Source organism: Hyla sarda, unplaced genomic scaffold (genome assembly GCF_029499605.1).
Source record: "Hyla sarda isolate aHylSar1 unplaced genomic scaffold, aHylSar1.hap1 scaffold_1634, whole genome shotgun sequence".
NCBI classification, from domain to species: Eukaryota; Metazoa; Chordata; class Amphibia; order Anura; family Hylidae; genus Hyla; species Hyla sarda.
In genome coordinates this window covers 1-23,956 of record NW_026608271.1, presented here as the reverse complement: position 1 = coordinate 23,956, position 23,956 = coordinate 1, and the positions used below count along the sequence as shown (strand labels likewise).

General features: G+C 43.3%; 13 pseudogenes; all 13 read right to left on the bottom strand.

Annotated features, from left to right (window-relative positions):
* Positions 1–1,338: 1,338 nt before the first annotated feature.
* Positions 1,339–1,602, bottom strand: LOC130311405 (U2 spliceosomal RNA; annotated as a pseudogene).
* A 1,460-nt stretch (positions 1,603–3,062) lies between these two features.
* Positions 3,063–3,327, bottom strand: LOC130311415 (U2 spliceosomal RNA; annotated as a pseudogene).
* Positions 3,328–4,793: 1,466 nt separating this feature from the next.
* Positions 4,794–5,059, bottom strand: LOC130311450 (U2 spliceosomal RNA; annotated as a pseudogene).
* A 1,468-nt stretch (positions 5,060–6,527) lies between these two features.
* Positions 6,528–6,791, bottom strand: LOC130311407 (U2 spliceosomal RNA; annotated as a pseudogene).
* A 1,463-nt stretch (positions 6,792–8,254) lies between these two features.
* On the bottom strand, positions 8,255–8,518 carry LOC130311406 (U2 spliceosomal RNA; annotated as a pseudogene).
* A 1,468-nt stretch (positions 8,519–9,986) lies between these two features.
* Positions 9,987–10,250, bottom strand: LOC130311427 (U2 spliceosomal RNA; annotated as a pseudogene).
* Positions 10,251–11,719: 1,469 nt separating this feature from the next.
* On the bottom strand, positions 11,720–11,983 carry LOC130311441 (U2 spliceosomal RNA; annotated as a pseudogene).
* A 1,458-nt stretch (positions 11,984–13,441) lies between these two features.
* LOC130311429 (U2 spliceosomal RNA) lies at positions 13,442–13,707 on the bottom strand (annotated as a pseudogene).
* Positions 13,708–15,177: 1,470 nt separating this feature from the next.
* On the bottom strand, positions 15,178–15,443 carry LOC130311428 (U2 spliceosomal RNA; annotated as a pseudogene).
* A 1,465-nt stretch (positions 15,444–16,908) lies between these two features.
* Positions 16,909–17,176, bottom strand: LOC130311433 (U2 spliceosomal RNA; annotated as a pseudogene).
* Positions 17,177–18,638: 1,462 nt separating this feature from the next.
* On the bottom strand, positions 18,639–18,901 carry LOC130311439 (U2 spliceosomal RNA; annotated as a pseudogene).
* Positions 18,902–20,373: 1,472 nt separating this feature from the next.
* On the bottom strand, positions 20,374–20,638 carry LOC130311419 (U2 spliceosomal RNA; annotated as a pseudogene).
* Positions 20,639–22,104: 1,466 nt separating this feature from the next.
* On the bottom strand, positions 22,105–22,367 carry LOC130311444 (U2 spliceosomal RNA; annotated as a pseudogene).
* Positions 22,368–23,956: the final 1,589 nt, after the last annotated feature.

Genomic DNA, 23,956 nt, shown 5'->3' with positions numbered 1-23,956 from the left:
GCACAGGCTAAACCCACATCATCACTTAAAAAAAGGACAGGCGACCATTGCACTCTGATGGAGCATTTAGCAATGCAATCCATAGCCTGGCTTTTGCCTGAACCCCCATCACTCCTCCTCTTGCATATAAGACAATATTTCAGATCTGCATATGAAAACAACACGCCTACCTTTGTTGCACATAGCTGCCTGCCTGTCTCTAGTTACCCCACTGGCTGTAGCTGCGTCCCTTCCGACATGGAATAACACCAACTGTAACAATAAACTGAAAATTAACAGTATAAACCTGCATCATTTTGGACTCTGGTATTTGCTGAATCCGGGTGACCTGACAATCGATGGTGGTGCCGCTGGTGATTCTGGCCTTCTTGGAATCTGTTGGGCCTATGTGTTAGCTCACACATCACTTGGGTATCCATGGTAACTACCACAACATGGTCATCTGCAGTTTACATCTAGCCCGTGGCATTGAATGGCATTTTAAAAGTGCTAAGGGTCCTGGTGCAATAATCCTCCCATGAGGATCAGCCTCAACGGCTTTGTAGATTGCACTCATGTCAGCAACTCCATATACATTTTTTTTTCTTCATGCTTCTTTCTTCATCCTTTTTTCTTTCTGTCATTCAGACTTTCATTCATTCGATCTCTCTCACTCACTTGCTTTAACTCATTTGTTCTCACTCACTCACTCACTCACTCAATCACTCACTCACTCATTCACTCTCACTCACTCTCACTCTCTCACTCACTCGCTCACTAAGTCAGTCTCTCTCTCTCTCTCTCTCTCTCTTTTTCTTTTTATATATATTTTTTTCCGTCTTCTTCTTCTTCTTCTTTTTCTTCTTCAGACCCTGTCATAGCACTAATGCCTTTCCAATACCACCAGCAGATGGAGACACTCCATTGCAACATTGGTTGTGAGCAGCAGTTTCTAAAAACAAATGCCTCATGGCGGATTTCCCATCCATCAATGGATGGTAAATTTTGTTTTTATCATTCACTGACCACAGAAACCAATGCATGGTCAAGCGACAGCAATGACACACCCTTGTGTATAGGCATGAGACCCTCACGTCATTTAACAGGATTCAGCACCACCCACAAGACAGCTACCTGTCATGTCATGTCAAACCTGCACAGGTGTGCTAGATTATTATTATTTAGTTTTATTTTATTTTTTTACACCAATCAGTGTGCAAACATGGTCATTAAAACGCTAAATGAATAGACGTTCATAAACCAGTCAGTGCAACTCATCATTTTGGTCTCCAATTCTCAAACTCAAATTCTCACCCACGGAGGATTAAATGAGAATCTTTCTTGTTTAACACTGGAATGGGGTGGTGCACTGTTCACTACCCGAAGATACTGCCACATCGGGTCAATGCATAGGGCAACAGAAGCAAGCTTCCAAATCAGCTCCCTTTCTCAAAAATCCATTTAATTTATGGTCCCCAGATAGGGAACGTATGTATCAGTATGTGCTCACAAGTCACCCAAGTGCAAGTATTCACACAAAAAAAAACGTGCCTCAGGATGCGATCTGTCGCAAGATCCTTTCTTTTTTTACACTTGATCTAAGCCAAAAGGCCTAGAGGGGATAACCGGGAAAGGGGTGGACCCAACCATGTCCCCTTCATGAGCACTCACATTACTCATAGGAATGGAAGGAAGGCTGGCAGCCAACCAGCCTCCCATACACTCTCTGGGTGGGTGGCAGTCAGCCACCCATACATACATACAGCACAGGCTAAACCCACATCATCACTTAAAAAAAGGACAGGCGACCATTGCACTCTGATGGAGCATTTAGCAATGCAATCCATAGCCTGGCTTTTGCCTGAACCCCCATCACTCCTCCTCTTGCATATAAGACAATATTTCAGATCTGCATATGAAAACAACACGCCTACCTTTGTTGCACATAGCTGCCTGCCTGTCTCTAGTTACCCCACTGGCTGTAGCTGCGTCCCTTCCGACATGGAATAACACCAACTGTAACGATAAACTGAAAATTAACAGTATAAACCTGCATCATTTTGGACTCTGGTATTTGCTGAATCCGGGTGACCTGACAATCGATGGTGGTGCCGCTGGTGATTCTGGCCTTCTTGGAATCTGTTGGGCCTATGTGTTAGCTCACACATCACTTGGGTATCCATGGTAACTACCACAACATGGTCATCTGCAGTTTACATCTAGCCCGTGGCATTGAATGGCATTTTAAAAGTGCTAAGGGTCCTGGTGCAATAATCCTCCCATGAGGATCAGCCTCAACGGCTTTGTAGATTGCACTCATGTCAGCAACTCCATATACATTTTTTTTTCTTCATGCTTCTTTCTTCATCCTTTTTTCTTTCTGTCATTCAGACTTTCATTCATTCGATCTCTCTCACTCACTTGCTTTAACTCATTTGTTCTCACTCACTAACTCACTCAATCACTCACTCACTCATTCACTCTCACTCACTCTCACTCTCTCACTCACTCGCTCACTAAGTCAGTCTCTCTCTCTCTCTCTCTTTTTCTTTTTATATATATTTTTTTCCGTCTTCTTCTTCTTCTTCTTCAGACCCTGTCATAGCACTAATGCCTTTCCAATACCACCAGCAGATGGAGACACTCCATTGCAACATTGGTTGTGAGCAGCAGTTTCTAAAAACAAATGCCTCATGGCGGATTTCCCATCCATCAATGGATGGTAAATTTTGTTTTTATCATTCACTGACCACAGAAACCAATGCATGGTCAAGCAACAGCAATGACACACCCTTGTGTATAGGCATGAGACCCTCACGTCATTTAACAGGATTCAGCACCACCCACAAGACAGCTACCTGTCATGTCATGTCATACCTGCACAGGTGTGCTAGATTATTATTATTTAGTTTTATTTTATTTTTTTACACCAATCAGTGTGCAAACATGGTCATTAAAACGCTAAATGAATAGACGTTCATAAACCAGTCAGTGCAACTCATCATTTTGGTCTCCAATTCTCAAACTCAAATTCTCACCCACGGAGGATTAAATGAGAATCTTTCTTGTTTAACACTGGAATGGGGTGGTGCACTGTTCACTACCCGAAGATACTGCCACATCGGGTCAATGCATAGGGCGACAGAAGCAAGCTTCCAAATCAGCTCCCTTTCTCAAAAATCCATTTAATTTATGGTCCCCAAATAGGGAACGTATGTATCAGTATGTGCTCACAAGTCACCCAAGTGCAAGTATTCACACAAAAAAAAAACGTGCCTCAGGATGCGATCTGTTGCAAGATCCTTTCTTTTTTTACACTTGATCTAAGCCAAAAGGCCTAGAGGGGATAACCAGGAAAGGGGTGGACCCAACCATGTCCCCTTCATGAGCACTCACATTACTCATAGGAATGGAAGAAAGGCTGGCAGCCAACCAGCCTCCCATACACTCTCTGGGTGGGTGGCAGTCAGCCACCCATACATACATACAGCACAGGCTAAACCCACATCATCACTTAAAAAAAGGACAGGCGACCATTGCACTCTGATGGAGCATTTAGCAATGCAATCCATAGCCTGGCTTTTGCCTGAACCCCCATCACTCCTCCTCTTGCATATAAGACAATATTTCAGATCTGCATATGAAAACAACACGCCTACCTTTGTTGCACATAGCTGCCTGCCTGTCTCTAGTTACCCCACTGGCTGTAGCTGCGTCCCTTCCGACATGGAATAACACCAACTGTAACGATAAACTGAAAATTAACAGTATAAACCTGCATCATTTTGGACTCTGGTATTTGCTGAATCCGGGTGACCTGACAATCGATGGTGGTGCCGCTGGTGATTCTGGCCTTCTTGGAATCTGTTGGGCCTATGTGTTAGCTCACACATCACTTGGGTATCCATGGTAACTACCACAACATGGTCATCTGCAGTTTACATCTAGCCCGTGGCATTGAATGGCATTTTAAAAGTGCTAAGGGTCCTGGTGCAATAATCCTCCCATGAGGATCAGCCTCAACGGCTTTGTAGATTGCACTCATGTCAGCAACTCCATATACATTTTTTTTTCTTCATGCTTCTTTCTTCATCCTTTTTTCTTTCTGTCATTCAGACTTTCATTCATTCGATCTCTCTCACTCACTTGCTTTAACTCATTTGTTCTCACTCACTCACTCACTCACTCAATCACTCACTCACTCATTCACTCACTCACTCTCACTCTCACTCTCACTCACGCTCACTAAGTCAGTCTCTCTCTCTCTCTCTCTCTTTTTCTTTTTATATATATTTTTTTCCGTCTTCTTCTTCTTCTTCTTCAGACCCTGTCATAGCACTAATGCCTTTCCAATACCACCAGCAGATGGAGACACTCCATTGCAACATTGGTTGTGAGCAGCAGTTTCTAAAAACAAATGCCTCATGGCGGATTTCCCATCCATCAATGGATGGTAAATTTTGTTTTTATCATTCACTGACCACAGAAACCAATGCATGGTCAAGCAACAGCAATGACACACCCTTGTGTATAGGCATGAGACCCTCACGTCATTTAACAGGATTCAGCACCACCCACAAGACAGCTACCTGTCATGTCATGTCAAACCTGCACAGGTGTGCTAGATTATTATTATTTAGTTTTATTTTATTTTTTTACACCAATCAGTGTGCAAACATGGTCATTAAAACGCTAAATGAATAGACGTTCATAAACCAGTCAGTGCAACTCATCATTTTGGTCTCCAATTCTCAAACTCAAATTCTCACCCACGGAGGATTAAATGAGAATCTTTCTTGTTTAACACTGGAATGGGGTGGTGCACTGTTCACTACCCGAAGATACTGCCACATCGGGTCAATGCATAGGGCGACAGAAGCAAGCTTCCAAATCAGCTTCCTTTCTCAAAAATCCATTTAATTTATGGTCCCCAGATAGGGAACGTATGTATCAGTATGTGCTCACAAGTCACCCAAGTGCAAGTATTCACACAAAAAAAAAACGTGCCTCAGGATGCGATCTGTCGCAAGATCCTTTCTTTTTTTACACTTGATCTAAGCCAAAAGGCCTAGAGGGATAACCGGGAAAGGGGTGGACCCAACCATGTCCCCTTCATGAGCACTCACATTACTCATAGGAATGGAAGGAAGGCTGGCAGCCAACCAGCCTCCCATACACTCTCTGGGTGGGTGGCAGTCAGCCACCCATACATACATACAGCACAGGCTAAACCCACATCATCACTTAAAAAAAGGACAGGCGACCATTGCACTCTGATGGAGCATTTAGCAATGCAATCCATAGCCTGGCTTTTGCCTGAACCCCCATCACTCCTCCTCTTGCATATAAGACAATATTTCAGATCTGCATATGAAAACAACACGCCTACCTTTGTTGCACATAGCTGCCTGCCTGTCTCTAGTTACCCCACTGGCTGTAGCTGCGTCCCTTCCGACATGGAATAACACCAACTGTAACGATAAACTGAAAATTAACAGTATAAACCTGCATCATTTTGGACTCTGGTATTTGCTGAATCCGGGTGACCTGACAATCGATGGTGGTGCCGCTGGTGATTCTGGCCTTCTTGGAATCTGTTGGGCCTATGTGTTAGCTCACACATCACTTGGGTATCCATGGGTAACTACCACAACATGGTCATCTGCAGTTTACATCTAGCCCGTGGCATTGAATGGCATTTTAAAAGTGCTAAGGGTCCTGGTGCAATAATCCTCCCATGAGGATCAGCCTCAACGGCTTTGTAGATTGCACTCATGTCAGCAACTCCATATACATTTTTTTTTCTTCATGCTTCTTTCTTCATCCTTTTTTCTTTCTGTCATTCAGACTTTCATTCATTCGATCTCTCTCACTCACTTGCTTTAACTCATTTGTTCTCACTCACTCACTCACTCACTCAATCACTCACTCACTCATTCACTCTCACTCACTCTCACTCTCTCACTCACTCGCTCACTAAGTCAGTCTCTCTCTCTCTCTCTCTTTTTCTTTTTATATATATTTTATTCCGTCTTCTTCTTCTTCTTCTTCTTCTTCAGACCCTGTCATAGCACTAATGCCTTTCCAATACCACCAGCAGATGGAGACACTCCATTGCAACATTGGTTGTGAGCAGCAGTTTCTAAAAACAATGCCTCATGGCGGATTTCCCATCCATCAATGGATGGTAAATTTTGTTTTTATCATTCACTGACCACAGAAACCAATGCATGGTCAAGCAACAGCAATGACACACCCTTGTGTATAGGCATGAGACCCTCACGTCATTTAACAGGATTCAGCACCACCCACAAGACAGCTACCTGTCATGTCATGTCAAACCTGCACAGGTGTGCTAGATTATTATTATTTAGTTTTATTTTATTTTTTTACACCAATCAGTGTGCAAACATGGTCATTAAAACGCTAAATGAATAGACGTTCATAAACCAGTCAGTGCAACTCATCATTTTGGTCTCCAATTCTCAAACTCAAATTCTCACCCACGGAGGATTAAATGAGAATCTTTCTTGTTTAACACTGGAATGGGGTGGTGCACTGTTCACTACCCGAAGATACTGCCACATCGGGTCAATGCATAGGGCGACAGAAGCAAGCTTCCAAATCAGCTCCCTTTCTCAAAAATCCATTTAATTTATGGTCCCCAGATAGGGAACGTATGTATCAGTATGTGCTCACAAGTCACCCAAGTGCAAGTATTCACACAAAAAAAAACGTGCCTCAGGATGCGATCTGTCGCAAGATCCTTTCTTTTTTTACACTTGATCTAAGCCAAAAGGCCTAGAGGGGATAACCGGGAAAGGGGTGGACCCAACCATGTCCCCTTCATGAGCACTCACATTACTCATAGGAATGGAAGGAAGGCTGGCAGCCAACCAGCCTCCCATACACTCTCTGGGTGGGTGGCAGTCAGCCACCCATACATACATACAGCACAGGCTAAACCCACATCATCACTTAAAAAAAGGACAGGCGACCATTGCACTCTGATGGAGCATTTAGCAATGCAATCCATAGCCTGGCTTTTGCCTGAACCCCCATCACTCCTCCTCTTGCATATAAGACAATATTTCAGATCTGCATATGAAAACAACACGCCTACCTTTGTTGCACATAGCTGCCTGCCTGTCTCTAGTTACCCCACTGGCTGTAGCTGCGTCCCTTCCGACATGGAATAACACCAACTGTAACGATAAACTGAAAATTAACAGTATAAACCTGCATCATTTTGGACTCTGGTATTTGCTGAATCCGGGTGACCTGACAATCGATGGTGGTGCCGCTGGTGATTCTGGCCTTCTTGGAATCTGTTGGGCCTATGTGTTAGCTCACACATCACTTGGGTATCCATGGTAACTACCACAACATGGTCATCTGCAGTTTACATCTAGCCCGTGGCATTGAATGGCATTTTAAAAGTGCTAAGGGTCCTGGTGCAATAATCCTCCCATGAGGATCAGCCTCAACGGCTTTGTAGATTGCACTCATGTCAGCAACTCCATATACATTTTTTTTTCTTCATGCTTCTTTCTTCATCCTTTTTTCTTTCTGTCATTCAGACTTTCATTCATTCGATCTCTCTCACTCACTTGCTTTAACTTATTTGTTCTCACTCACTCACTCACTCACTCAATCACTCACTCACTCATTCACTCTCACTCACTCTCACTCTCTCACTCACTCGCTCACTAAGTCAGTCTCTCTCTCTCTCTTTTTCTTTTTATATATATTTTTTTCCGTCTTCTTCTTCTTCTTCTTCTTCAGACCCTGTCATAGCACTAATGCCTTTCCAATACCACCAGCAGATGGAGACACTCCATTGCAACATTGGTTGTGAGCAGCAGTTTCTAAAAACAAATGCCTCATGGCGGATTTCCCATCCATCAATGGATGGTAAATTTTGTTTTTATCATTCACTGACCACAGAAACCAATGCATGGTCAAGCAACAGCAATGACACACCCTTGTGTATAGGCATGAGACCCTCACGTCATTTAACAGGATTCAGCACCACCCACAAGACAGCTACCTGTCATGTCATGTCAAACCTGCACAGGTGTGCTAGATTATTATTATTTAGTTTTATTTTATTTTTTTACACCAATCAGTGTGCAAACATGGTCATTAAAACGCTAAATGAATAGACGTTCATAAACCAGTCAGTGCAACTCATCATTTTGGTCTCCAATTCTCAAACTCAAATTCTCACCCACGGAGGATTAAATGAGAATCTTTCTTGTTTAACACTGGAATGGGGTGGTGCACTGTTCACTACCCGAAGATACTGCCACATCGGGTCAATGCATAGGGCGACAGAAGCAAGCTTCCAAATCAGCTCCCTTTCTCAAAAATCCATTTAATTTATGGTCCCCAGATAGGGAACGTATGTATCAGTATGTGCTCACAAGTCACCCAAGTGCAAGTATTCACACAAAAAAAAACGTGCCTCAGGATGCGATCTGTCGCAAGATCCTTTCTTTTTTTACACTTGATCTAAGCCAAAAGGCCTAGAGGGGATAACCGGGAAAGGGGTGGACCCAACCATGTCCCCTTCATGAGCACTCACATTACTCATAGGAATGGAAGGAAGGCTGGCAGCCAACCAGCCTCCCATACACTCTCTGGGTGGGTGGCAGTCAGCCACCCATACATACATACAGCACAGGCTAAATCCACATCATCACTTAAAAAAAGGACAGGCGACCATTGCACTCTGATGGAGCATTTAGCAATGCAATCCATAGCCTGGCTTTTGCCTGAACCCCCATCACTCCTCCTCTTGCATATAAGACAATATTTCAGATCTGCATATGAAAACAACACGCCTACCTTTGTTGCACATAGCTGCCTGCCTGTCTCTAGTTACCCCACTGGCTGTAGCTGCGTCCCTTCCGACATGGAATAACACCAACTGTAACGATAAACTGAAAATTAACAGTATAAACCTGCATCATTTTGGACTCTGGTATTTGCTGAATCCGGGTGACCTGACAATCGATGGTGGTGCCGCTGGTGATTCTGGCCTTCTTGGAATCTGTTGGGCCTATGTGTTAGCTCACACATCACTTGGGTATCCATGGTAACTACCACAACATGGTCATCTGCAGTTTACATCTAGCCCGTGGCATTGAATGGCATTTTAAAAGTGCTAAGGGTCCTGGTGCAATAATCCTCCCATGAGGATCAGCCTCAACGGCTTTGTAGATTGCACTCATGTCAGCAACTCCATATACATTTTTTTTTCTTCATGCTTCTTTCTTCATCCTTTTTTCTTTCTGTCATTCAGACTTTCATTCATTCGATCTCTCTCACTCACTTGCTTTAACTCATTTGTTCTCACTCACTCACTCACTCAATCACTCACTCACTCATTCACTCTCACTCACTCTCACTCTCTCACTCACTCGCTCACTAAGTCAGTCTCTCTCTCTCTCTCTCTCTTTTTCTTTTTATATATATTTTTTTCCGTCTTCTTCTTCTTCTTCTTCTTCTTCAGACCCTGTCATAGCACTAATGCCTTTCCAATACCACCAGCAGATGGAGACACTCCATTGCAACATTGGTTGTGAGCAGCAGTTTCTAAAAACAAATGCCTCATGGCGGATTTCCCATCCATCAATGGATGGTAAATTTTGTTTTTATCATTCACTGACCACAGAAACCAATGCATGGTCAAGCAACAGCAATGACACACCCTTGTGTATAGGCATGAGACCCTCACGTCATTTAACAGGATTCAGCACCACCCACAAGACAGCTACCTGTCATGTCATGTCAAACCTGCACAGGTGTGCTAGATTATTATTATTTAGTTTTATTTTATTTTTTTACACCAATCAGTGTGCAAACATGGTCATTAAAACGCTAAATGAATAGACGTTCATAAACCAGTCAGTGCAACTCATCATTTTGGTCTCCAATTCTCAAACTCAAATTCTCACCCACGGAGGATTAAATGAGAATCTTTCTTGTTTAACACTGGAATGGGGTGGTGCACTGTTCACTACCCGAAGATACTGCCACATCGGGTCAATGCATAGGGCGACAGAAGCAAGCTTCCAAATCAGCTCCCTTTCTCAAAAATCTATTTAATTTATGGTCCCCAGATAGGGAACGTATGTATCAGTATGTGCTCACAAGTCACCCAAGTGCAAGTATTCACACAAAAAAAAACGTGCCTCAGGATGCGATCTGTCGCAAGATCCTTTCTTTTTTTACACTTGATCTAAGCCAAAAGGCCTAGAGGGGATAACCGGGAAAGGGGTGGACCCAACCATGTCCCCTTCATGAGCACTCACATTACTCATAGGAATGGAAGGAAGGCTGGCAGCCAACCAGCCTCCCATACACTCTCTGGGTGGGTGGCAGTCAGCCACCCATACATACATACACCACAGGCTAAACCCACATCATCACTTAAAAAAAGGACAGGCGACCATTGCACTCTGATGGAGCATTTAGCAATGCAATCCATAGCCTGGCTTTTGCCTGAACCCCCATCACTCCTCCTCTTGCATATAAGACAATATTTCAGATCTGCATATGAAAACAACACGCCTACCTTTGTTGCACATAGCTGCCTGCCTGTCTCTAGTTACCCCACTGGCTGTAGCTGCGTCCCTTCCGACATGGAATAACACCAACTGTAACGATAAACTGAAAATTAACAGTATAAACCTGCATCATTTTGGACTCTGGTATTTGCTGAATCCGGGTGACCTGACAATCGATGGTGGTGCCGCTGGTGATTCTGGCCTTCTTGGAATCTGTTGGGCCTATGTGTTAGCTCACACATCACTTGGGTATCCATGGTAACTACCACAACATGGTCATCTGCAGTTTACATCTAGCCCGTGGCATTGAATGGCATTTTAAAAGTGCTAAGGGTCCTGGTGCAATAATCCTCCCATGAGGATCAGCCTCAACGGCTTTGTAGATTGCACTCATGTCAGCAACTCCATATACATTTTTTTTTCTTCATGCTTCTTTCTTCATCCTTTTTTCTTTCTGTCATTCAGACTTTCATTCATTCGATCTCTCTCACTCACTTGCTTTAACTCATTTGTTCTCACTCACTCACTCACTCAATCACTCACTCACTCATTCACTCTCACTCACTCTCACTCTCTCACTCACTCGCTCACTAAGTCAGTCTCTCTCTCTCTCTCTCTCTTTTTCTTTTTATATATATTTTTTTCCGTCTTCTTCTTCTTCTTCTTCTTCTTCAGACCCTGTCATAGCACTAATGCCTTTCCAATACCACCAGCAGATGGAGACACTCCATTGCAACATTGGTTGTGAGCAGCAGTTTCTAAAAACAAATGCCTCATGGCGGATTTCCCATCCATCAATGGATGGTAAATTTTGTTTTTATCATTCACTGACCACAGAAACCAATGCATGGTCAAGCAACAGCAATGGCACACCCTTGTGTATAGGCATGAGACCCTCACGTCATTTAACAGGATTCAGCACCACCCACAAGACAGCTACCTGTCATGTCATGTCAAACCTGCACAGGTGTGCTAGATTATTATTATTTAGTTTTATTTTATTTTTTTTACACCAATCAGTGTGCAAACATGGTCATTAAAACGCTAAATGAATAGACGTTCATAAACCAGTCAGTGCAACTCATCATTTTGGTCTCCAATTCTCAAACTCAAATTCTCACCCACGGAGGATTAAATGAGAATCTTTCTTGTTTAACACTGGAATGGGGTGGTGCACTGTTCACTACCCGAAGATACTACCACATCGGGTCAATGCATAGGGCGACAGAAGCAAGCTTCCAAATCAGCTCCCTTTCTCAAAAATCCATTTAATTTATGGTCCCCAGATAGGGAACGTATGTATCAGTATGTGCTCACAAGTCACCCAAGTGCAAGTATTCAATCAAAAAAAAACGTGCCTCAGGATGCGATCTGTCGCAAGATCCTTTCTTTTTTTACACTTGATCTAAGCCAAAAGGCCTAGAGGGGATAACCGGGAAAGGGGTGGACCCAACCATGTCCCCTTCATGAGCACTCACATTACTCATAGGAATGGAAGGAAGGCTGGCAGCCAACCAGCCTCCCATACACTCTCTGGGTGGGTGGCAGTCAGCCACCCATACATACATACAGCACAGGCTAAACCCACATCATCACTTAAAAAAAGGACAGGCGACCATTGCACTCTGATGGAGCATTTAGCAATGCAATCCATAGCCTGGCTTTTGCCTGAACCCCCATCACTCCTCCTCTTGCATATAAGACAATATTTCAGATCTGCATATGAAAACAACACGCCTACCTTTGTTGCACATAGCTGCCTGCCTGTCTCTAGTTACCCCACTGGCTGTAGCTGCGTCCCTTCCGACATGGAATAACACCAACTGTAACGATAAACTGAAAATTAACAGTATAAACCTGCATCATTTTGGACTCTGGTATTTGCTGAATCCGGGTGACCTGACAATCGATGGTGGTGCCGCTGGTGATTCTGGCCTTCTTGGAATCTGTTGGGCCTATGTGTTAGCTCACACATCACTTGGGTATCCATGGTAACTACCACAACATGGTCATCTGCAGTTTACATCTAGCCCGTGGCATTGAATGGCATTTTAAAAGTGCTAAGGGTCCTGGTGCAATAATCCTCCCATGAGGATCAGCCTCAACGGCTTTGTAGATTGCACTCATGTCAGCAACTCCATATACATTTTTTTTTCTTCATACTTCTTTCTTCATCCTTTTTTCTTTCTGTCATTCAGACTTTCATTCATTCGATCTCTCTCACTCACTTGCTTTAACTCATTTGTTCTCACTCACTCCCTCACTCACTCAATCACTAACTCACTCATTCACTCTCACTCACTCTCACTCTCTCACTCACTCGCTCACTAAGTCAGTCTCTCTCTCTCTTTTTCTTTTTATATATATTTTTTTCCGTCTTCTTCTTCTTCTTCTTCAGACCCTGTCATAGCACTAATGCCTTTCCAATACCACCTACAGATGGAGACACTCCATTGCAACATTGGTTGTGAGCAGCAGTTTCTAAAAACAAATGCCTCATGGCGGATTTCCCATCCATCAATGGATGGTAAATTTTGTTTTTATCATTCACTGACCACAGAAACCAATGCATGGTCAAGCAAAAGCAATGACACACCCTTGTGTATAGGCATGAGACCCTCACGTCATTTAACAGGATTCAGCACCACCCACAAGACAGCTACCTGTCATGTCATGTCAAACCTGCACAGGTGTGCTAGATTATTATTATTTAGTTTTATTTTATTTTTTTACACCAATCAGTGTGCAAACATGGTCATTAAAACGCTAAATGAATAGACGTTCATAAACCAGTCAGTGCAACTCATCATTTTGGTCTCCAATTCTCAAACTCAAATTCTCACCCACGGAGGATTAAATGAGAATCTTTCTTGTTTAACACTGGAATGGGGTGGTGCACTGTTCACTACCCGAAGATACTGCCACATCGGGTCAATGCATAGGGCGACAGAAGCAAGCTTCCAAATCAGCTCCCTTTCTCAAAAATCCATTTAATTTATGGTCCCCAGATAGGGAACGTATGTATCAGTATGTGCTCACAAGTCACCCAAGTGCAAGTATTCACACAAAAAAAAAAACGTGCCTCAGGATGCGATCTGTCGCAAGATCCTTTCTTTTTTTACACTTGATCTAAGCCAAAAGGCCTAGAGGGGATAACCAGGAAAGGGGTGGACCCAACCATGTCCCCTTCATGAGCACTCACATTACTCATAGGAATGGAAGGAAGGCTGGCAGCCAACCAGCCTCCCATACACTCTCTGGGTGGGTGGCAGTCAGCCACCCATACATACATACAGCACAGGCTAAACCCACATCATCACTTAAAAAAAGGACAGGCGACCATTGCACTCTGATGGAGCATTTAGCAATGCAATCCATAGCCTGGCTTTTGCCTGAACCCCCATCACTCCTCCTCTTGCATATAAGACAATATTTCAGATCTGCATATGAAAACAACACGCCTACCTTTGTTGCACATAGCTGCCTGCCTGTCTCTAGTTACCCCACTGGCTGTAGCTGCGTCCCTTCCGACATGGAATAACACCAACTGTAACGATAAACTGAAAATTAACAGTATAAACCTGCATCATTTTGGACTCTGGTATTTGCTGAATCCGGGTGACCTGACAATCGATGGTGGTGCCGCTGGTGATTCTGGCCTTCTTGGAATCTGTTGGGCCTATGTGTTAGCTCACACATCACTTGGGTATCCATGGTAACTACCACAACATGGTCATCTGCAGTTTATATCTAGCCCGTGGCATTGAATGGCATTTTAAAAGTGCTAAGGGTCCTGGTGCAATAATCCTCCCATGAGGATCAGCCTCAACGGCTTTGTAGATTGCACTCATGTCAGCAACTCCATATACATTTTTTTTTCTTCATGCTTCTTTCTTCATCATTTTTTCTTTCTGTCATTCAGACTTTCATTCATTCGATCTCTCTCACTCACTTGCTTTAACTCATTTGTTCTCACTCACTCACTCACTCAATCACTCACTCACTCATTCACTCTCACTCACTCTCACTCTCTCACTCACTCGCTCACTAAGTCAGTCTCTCTCTCTCTCTCTTTTTCTTTTTATATATATTTTTTTCCGTCTTCTTCTTCTTCTTCTTCTTCTTCTTCTTCAGACCCTGTCATAGCACTAATGCCTTTCCAATACCACCAGCAGATGGAGACACTCCATTGCAACATTGGTTGTGAGCAGCAGTTTCTAAAAACAAATGCCTCATGGCGGATTTCCCATCCATCAATGGATGGTAAATTTTGTTTTTATCATTCACTGACCACAGAAACCAATGCATGGTAAAGCAACAGCAATGACACACCCTTGTGTATAGGCATGAGACCCTCACGTCATTTAACAGGATTCAGCACCACCCACAAGACAGCTACCTGTCATGTCATGTCAAACCTGCACAGGTGTGCTAGATTATTATTATTTAGTTTTATTTTATTTTTTTACACCAATCAGTGTGCAAACATGGTCATTAAAACGCTAAATGAATAGACGTTCATAAACCAGTCAGTGCAACTCATCATTTTGGTCTCCAATTCTCAAACTCAAATTCTCACCCACGGAGGATTAAATGAGAATCTTTCTTGTTTAACACTGGAATGGGGTGGTGCACTGTTCACTACCCGAAGATACTGCCACATCGGGTCAATGCATAGGGCGACAGAAGCAAGCTTCCAAATCAGCTCCCTTTCTCAAAAATCCATTTAATTTATGGTCCCCAGATAGGGAACGTATGTATCAGTATGTGCTCACAAGTCACCCAAGTGCAAGTATTCACACAAAAAAAAAAACGTGCCTCAGGATGCGATCTGTCGCAAGATCCTTTCTTTTTTTACACTTGATCTAAGCCAAAAGGCCTAGAGGGGATAACCGGGAAAGGGGTGGACCCAACCATGTCCCCTTCATGAGCACTCACATTACTCATAGGAATGGAAGGAAGGCTGGCAGCCAACCAGCCTCCCATACACTCTCTGGGTGGGTGGCAGTCAGCCACCCTACATACATACAGCACAGGCTAAACCCACATCATCACTTAAAAAAAGGACAGGCGACCATTGCACTCTGATGGAGCATTTAGCAATGCAATCCATAGCCTGGCTTTTGCCTGAACCCCCATCACTCCTCCTCTTGCATATAAGACAATATTTCAGATCTGCATATGAAAACAACACGCCTACCTTTGTTGCACATAGCTGCCTGCCTGTCTCTAGTTACCCCACTGGCTGTAGCTGCGTCCCTTCCGACATGGAATAACACCAACTGTAACGATAAACTGAAAATTAACAGTATAAACCTGCATCATTTTGGACTCTGGTATTTGCTGAATCCGGGTGACCTGACAATCGATGGTGGTGCCGCTGGTGATTCTGGCCTTCTTGGAATCTGTTGGGCCTATGTGTTAGCTCACACATCACTTGGGTATCCATGGTAACTACCACAACATGGTCATCTGCAGTTTACATCTAGCCCGTGGCATTGAATGGCATTTTAAAAGTGCTAAGGGTCCTGGTGCAATAATCCTCCCATGAGGATCAGCCTCAACGGCTTTGTAGATTGCACTCATGTCAGCAACTCCATATACATTTTTTTTTCTTCATGCTTCTTTCTTCATCCTTTTTTCTTTCTGTCATTCAGACTTTCATTCATTCGATCTCTCTCACTCACTTGCTTTAACTCATTTGTTCTCACTCACTCACTCACTCACTCAATCACTCACTCACTCATTCACTCTCACTCACTCTCACTCTCTCACTCACTCGCTCACTAAGTCAGTCTCTCTCTCTCTCTCTCTCTTTTTCTTTTTATATATATTTTTTTCCGTCTTCTTCTTCTTCTTCTTCAGACCCTGTCATAGCACTAATGCCTTTCCAATACCACCAGCAGATGGAGACACTCCATTGCAACATTGGTTGTGAGCAGCAGTTTCTAAAAACAAATGCCTCATGGCGGATTTCCCATCCATCAATGGATGGTAAATTTTGTTTTTATCATTCACTGACCACAGAAACCAATGCATGGTCAAGCAAAAGCAATGACACACCCTTGTGTATAGGCATGAGACCCTCACGTCATTTAACAGGATTCAGCACCACCCACAAGACAGCTACCTGTCATGTCATGTCAAACCTGCACAGGTGTGCTAGATTATTATTATTTAGTTTTATTTTATTTTTTTACACCAATCAGTGTGCAAACATGGTCATTAAAACGCTAAATGAATAGACGTTCATAAACCAGTCAGTGCAATTCATCATTTTGGTCTCCAATTCTCAAACTCAAATTCTCACCCACGGAGGATTAAATGAGAATCTTTCTTGTTTAACACTGGAATGGGGTGGTGCACTGTTCACTACCCGAAGATACTGCCACATCGGGTCAATGCATAGGGCGACAGAAGCAAGCTTCCAAATCAGCTCCCTTTCTCAAAAATCCATTTAATTTATGGTCCCCAGATAGGGAACGTATGTATCAGTATGTGCTCACAAGTCACCCAAGTGCAAGTATTCACACAAAAAAAAAAAAACGTGCCTCAGGATGCGATCTGTCGCAAGATCCTTTCTTTTTTTACACTTGATCTAAGCCAAAAGGCCTAGAGGGGATAACCGGGAAAGGGGTGGACCCAACCATGTCCCCTTCATGAGCACTCACATTACTCATAGGAATGGAAGGAAGGCTGGCAGCCAACCAGCCTCCCATACACTCTCTGGGTGGGTGGCAGTCAGCCACCCATACATACATACAGCACAGGCTAAACCCACATCATCACTTAAAAAAAGGACAGGCGACCATTGCACTCTGATGGAGCATTTAGCAATGCAATCCATAGCCTGGCTTTTGCCTGAACCCCCATCACTCCTCCTCTTGCATATAAGACAATATTTCAGATCTGCATATGAAAACAACACGCCTACCTTTGTTGCACATAGCTGCCTGCCTGTCTCTAGTTACCCCACTGGCTGTAGCTGCGTCCCTTCCGACATGGAATAACACCAACTGTAACGATAAACTGAAAATTAACAGTATAAACCTGCATCATTTTGGACTCTGGTATTTGCTGAATCCGGGTGACCTGACAATCGATGGTGGTGCCGCTGGTGATTCTGGCCTTCTTGGAATCTGTTGGGCCTATGTGTTAGCTCACACATCACTTGGGTATCCATGGTAACTACCACAACATGGTCATCTGCAGTTTATATCTAGCCCGTGGCATTGAATGGCATTTTAAAAGTGCTAAGGGTCCTGGTGCAATAATCCTCCCATGAGGATCAGCCTCAACGGCTTTGTAGATTGCACTCATGTCAGCAACTCCATATACATTTTTTTTTCTTCATGCTTCTTTCTTCATCCTTTTTTCTTTCTGTCATTCAGACTTTCATTCATTCGATCTCTCTCACTCACTTGCTTTAACTCATTTGTTCTCACTCACTCACTCACTCACTCAATCACTCACTCACTCATTCACTCTCACTCACTCTCACTCTCTCACTCACTCGCTCACTAAGTCAGTCTCTCTCTCTCTCTCTTTTTCTTTTTATATATATTTTTTTCCGTCTTCTTCTTCTTCTTCTTCAGACCCTGTCATAGCACTAATGTCTTTCCAATACCACCAGCAGATGGAGACACTCCATTGCAACATTGGTTGTGAGCAGCAGTTTCTAAAAACAAATGCCTCATGGCGGATTTCCCATCCATCAATGGATGGTAAATTTTGTTTTTATCATTCACTGACCACAGAAACCAATGCATGGTAAAGCAACAGCAATGACACACCCTTGTGTATAGGCATGAGACCCTCACGTCATTTAACAGGATTCAGCACCACCCACAAGACAGCTACCTGTCATGTCATGTCAAACCTGCACAGGTGTGCTAGATTATTATTATTTAGTTTTATTTTATTTTTTTACACCAATCAGTGTGCAAACATGGTCATTAAAACGCTAAATGAATAGACGTTCATAAACCAGTCAGTGCAACTCATCATTTTGGTCTCCAATTCTCAAACTCAAATTCTCACCCACGGAGGATTAAATGAGAATCTTTCTTGTTTAACACTGGAATGGGGTGGTGCACTGTTCACTACCCGAAGATACTGCCACATCGGGTCAATGCATAGGGCGACAGAAGCAAGCTTCCAAATCAGCTCCCTTTCTCAAAAATCCATTTAATTTATGGTCCCCAGATAGGGAACGTATGTATCAGTATGTGCTCACAAGTCACCCAAGTGCAAGTATTCACACAAAAAAAACGTGCCTCAGGATGCGATCTGTCGCAAGATCCTTTCTTTTTTTACACTTGATCTAAGCCAAAAGGCCTAGAGGGGATAACCGGGAAAGGGGTGGACCCAACCATGTCCCCTTCATGAGCACTCACATTACTCATAGGAATGGAAGGAAGGCTGGCAGCCAACCAGCCTCCCATACACTCTCTGGGTGGGTGGTAGTCAGCCACCCATACATACATACAGCACAGGCTAAACCCACATCATCACTTAAAAAAAGGACAGGCGACCATTGCACTCTGATGGAGCATTTAGCAATGCAATCCATAGCCTGGCTTTTTACTGAACCCCCATCACTCCTCCTCTTGCATATAAGACAATATTTCAGATCTGCATATGAAAACAACACGCCTACCTTTGTTGCACATAGCTGCCTGCCTGTCTCTAGTTACCCCACTGGCTGTAGCTGCGTCCCTTTCGACATGGAATAACACCAACTGTAACGATAAACTGAAAATTAACAGTATAAACCTGCATCATTTTGGACTCTGGTATTTGCTGAATCCGGGTGACCTGACAATCGATGGTGGTGCCGCTGGTGATTCTGGCCTTCTTGGAATCTGTTGGGCCTATGTGTTAGCTCACACATCACTTGGGTATCCATGGTAACTACCACAACATGGTCATCTGCAGTTTACATCTAGCCCGTGGCATTGAATGGCATTTTAAAAGTGCTAAGGGTCCTGGTGCAATAATCCTCCCATGAGGATCAGCCTCAACGGCTTTGTAGATTGCACTCATGTCAGCAACTCCATATACATTTTTTTTTCTTCATGCTTCTTTCTTCATCCTTTTTTCTTTCTGTCATTCAGACTTTCATTCATTCGATCTCTCTCACTCACTTGCTTTAACTCATTTGTTCTCACTCACTCACTCACTCACTCAATCACTCACTCACTCATTCACTCTCACTCACTCTCACTCTCTCACTCACTCGCTCACTAAGTCAGTCTCTCTCTCTCTCTCTCTCTTTTTCTTTTTATATATATTTTTTTCCGTCTTCTTCTTCTTCTTCTTCTTCTTCAGACCCTGTCATAGCACTAATGCCTTTCCAATACCACCAGCAGATGGAGACACTCCATTGCAACATTGGTTGTGAGCAGCAGTTTCTAAAAACAAATGCCTCATGGCGGATTTCCCATCCATCAATGGATGGTAAATTTTGTTTTTATCATTCACTGACCACAGAAACCAATGCATGGTCAAGCGACAGCAATGACACACCCTTGTGTATAGGCATGAGACCCTCACGTCATTTAACAGGATTCAGCACCACCCACAAGACAGCTACCTGTCATGTCATGTCAAACCTGCACAGGTGTGCTAGATTATTATTATTTAGTTTTATTTTATTTTTTTACACCAATCAGTGTGCAAACATGGTCATTAAAACGCTAAATGAATAGACGTTCATAAACCAGTCAGTGCAACTCATCATTTTGGTCTCCAATTCTCAAACTCAAATTCTCACCCACGGAGGATTAAATGAGAATCTTTCTTGTTTAACACTGGAATGGGGTGGTGCACTGTTCACTACCCGAAGATACTGCCACATCGGGTCAATGCATAGGGCGACAGAAGCAAGCTTCCAAATCAGCTCCCTTTCTCAAAAATCCATTTAATTTATGGTCCCCAGATAGGGAACGTATGTATCAGTATGTGCTCACAAGTCACCCAAGTGCAAGTATTCACACAAAAAAAAAACGTGCCTCAGGATGCGATCTGTCGCAAGATCCTTTCTTTTTTTACACTTGATCTAAGCCAAAAGGCCTAGAGGGGATAACCGGGAAAGGGGTGGACCCAACCATGTCCCCTTCATGAGCACTCACATTACTCATAGGAATGGAAGGAAGGCTGGCAGCCAACCAGCCTCCCATACACTCTCTGGGTGGGTGGCAGTCAGCCACCCATACATACATACAGCACAGGCTAAACCCACATCATCACTTAAAAAAAGGACAGGCAACCATTGCACTCTGATGGAGCATTTAGCAATGCAATCCATAGCCTGGCTTTTGCCTGAACCCCCATCACTCCTCCTCTTGCATATAAGACAATATTTCAGATCTGCATATGAAAACAACACGCCTACCTTTGTTGCACATAGCTGCCTGCCTGTCTCTAGTTACCCCACTGGCTGTAGCTGCGTCCCTTCCGACATGGAATAACACCAACTGTAACGATAAACTGAAAATTAACAGTATAAACCTGCATCATTTTGGACTCTGGTATTTGCTGAATCCGGGTGACCTGACAATCGATGGTGGTGCCGCTGGTGATTCTGGCCTTCTTGGAATCTGTTGGGCCTATGTGTTAGCTCACACATCACTTGGGTATCCATGGTAACTACCACAACATGGTCATCTGCAGTTTACATCTAGCCCGTGGCATTGAATGGCATTTTAAAAGTGCTAAGGGTCCTGGTGCAATAATCCTCCCATGAGGATCAGCCTCAACGGCTTTGTAGATTGCACTCATGTCAGCAACTCCATATACATTTTTTTTTCTTCATGCTTCTTTCTTCATCCTTTTTTCTTTCTGTCATTCAGACTTTCATTCATTCGATCTCTCTCACTCACTTGCTTTAACTCATTTGTTCTCACTCACTCACTCACTCACTCAATCACTCACTCACTCATTCACTCTCACTCACTCTCACTCTCTCACTCACTCGCTCACTAAGTCAGTCTCTCTCTCTCTCTCTCTCTCTTTTTCTTTTTATATATATTTTTTTCCGTCTTCTTCTTCTTCTTCTTCTTCAGACCCTGTCATAGCACTAATGCCTTTCCAATACCACCAGCAGATGGAGACACTCCATTGCAACATTGGTTGTGAGCAGCAGTTTCTAAAAACAAATGCCTCATGGCGGATTTCCCATCCATCAATGGATGGTAAATTTTGTTTTTATCATTCACTGACCACAGAAACCAATGCATGGTCAAGCAACAGCAATGACACACCCTTGTGTATAGGCATGAGACCCTCACGTCATTTAACAGGATTCAGCACCACCCACAAGACAGCTACCTGTCATGTCAAACCTGCACAGGTGTTCTAGATTATTATTATTTAGTTTTATTTTATTTTTTTACACCAATCAGTGTGCAAACATGGTCATTAAAACGCTAAATGAATAGACGTTCATAAACCAGTCAGTGCAACTCATCATTTTGGTCTCCAATTCTCAAACTCAAATTCTCACCCACGGAGGATTAAATGAGAATCTTTCTTGTTTAACACTGGAATGGGGTGGTGCACTGTTCACTACCCGAAGATACTGCCACATCGGGTCAATGCATAGGGCGACAGAAGCAAGCTTCCAAATCAGCTCCCCTTCTCAAAAATCCATTTAATTTATGGTCCCCAGATAGGGAACGTATGTATCAGTATGTGCTCACAAGTCACCCAAGTGCAAGTATTCACACAAAAAAAACGTGCCTCAGGATGCGATCTGTCGCAAGATCCTTTCTTTTTTCACACTTGATCTAAGCCAAAAGGCCTAGAGGGGATAACCGGGAAAGGGGTGGACCCAACCATGTCCCCTTCATGAGCACTCACATTACTCATAGGAATGGAAGGAAGGCTGGCAGCCAACCAGCCTCCCATACACTCTCTGGGTGGGTGGTAGTCAGCCACCCATACATACATACAGCACAGGCTAAACCCACATCATCACTTAAAAAAAGGACAGGCGACCATTGCACTCTGATGGAGCATTTAGCAATGCAATCCATAGCCTGGCTTTTGCCTGAACCCCCATCACTCCTCCTCTTGCATATAAGACAATATTTCAGATCTGCATATGAAAACAACACGCCTACCTTTGTTGCACATAGCTGCCTGCCTGTCTCTAGTTACCCCACTGGCTGTAGCTGCGTCCCTTCCGACATGGAATAACACCAACTGTAACAATAAACTGAAAATTAACAGTATAAACCTGCATCATTTTGGACTCTGGTATTTGCTGAATCCGGGTGACCTGACAATCGATGGTGGTGCCGCTGGTGATTCTGGCCTTCTTGGAATCTGTTGGGCCTATGTGTTAGCTCACACATCACTTGGGTATCCATGGTAACTACCACAACATGGTCATCTGCAGTTTACATCTAGCCCGTGGCATTGAATGGCATTTTAAAAGTGCTAAGGGTCCTGGTGCAATAATCCTCCCATGAGGATCAGCCTCAACGGCTTTGTAGATTGCACTCATGTCAGCAACTCCATATACATTTTTTTTTCTTCATGCTTCTTTCTTCATCCTTTTTTCTTTCTGTCATTCAGACTTTCATTCATTCGATCTCTCTCACTCACTTGCTTTAACTCATTTGTTCTCACTCACTCACTCACTCACTCAATCACTCACTCACTCATTCACTCTCACTCACTCTCACTCTCTCACTCACTCGCTCACTAAGTCAGTCTCTCTCTCTCTCTCTCTCTTTTTCTTTTTATATATATTTTTTTCCGTCTTCTTCTTCTTCTTCTTCTTCTTCTTCTTCAGACCCTGTCATAGCACTAATGCCTTTCCAATACCACCAGCAGATGGAGACACTCCATTGCAACATTGGTTGTGAGCAGCAGTTTCTAAAAACAAATGCCTCATGGCGGATTTCCCATCCATCAATGGATGGTAAATTTTGTTTTTATCATTCACTGACCACAGAAACCAATGCATGGTAAAGCAACAGCAATGACACACCCTTGTGTATAGGCATGAGACCCTCACGTCATTTAACAGGATTCAGCACCACCCACAAGACAGCTACCTGTCATGTCATGTCAAACCTGCACAGGTGTGCTAGATTATTATTATTTAGTTTTATTTTATTTTTTTACACCAATCAGTGTGCAAACATGGTCATTAAAACGCTAAATGAATAGACGTTCATAAACCAGTCAGTGCAACTCATCATTTTGGTCTCCAATTCTCAAACTCAAATTCTCACCCACGGAGGATTAAATGAGAATCTTTCTTGTTTAACACTGGAATGGGGTGGTGCACTGTTCACTACCCGAAGATACTGCCACATCGGGTCAATGCATAGGGCGACAGAAGCAAGCTTCCAAATCAGCTCCCTTTCTCAAAAATCCATTTAATTTAT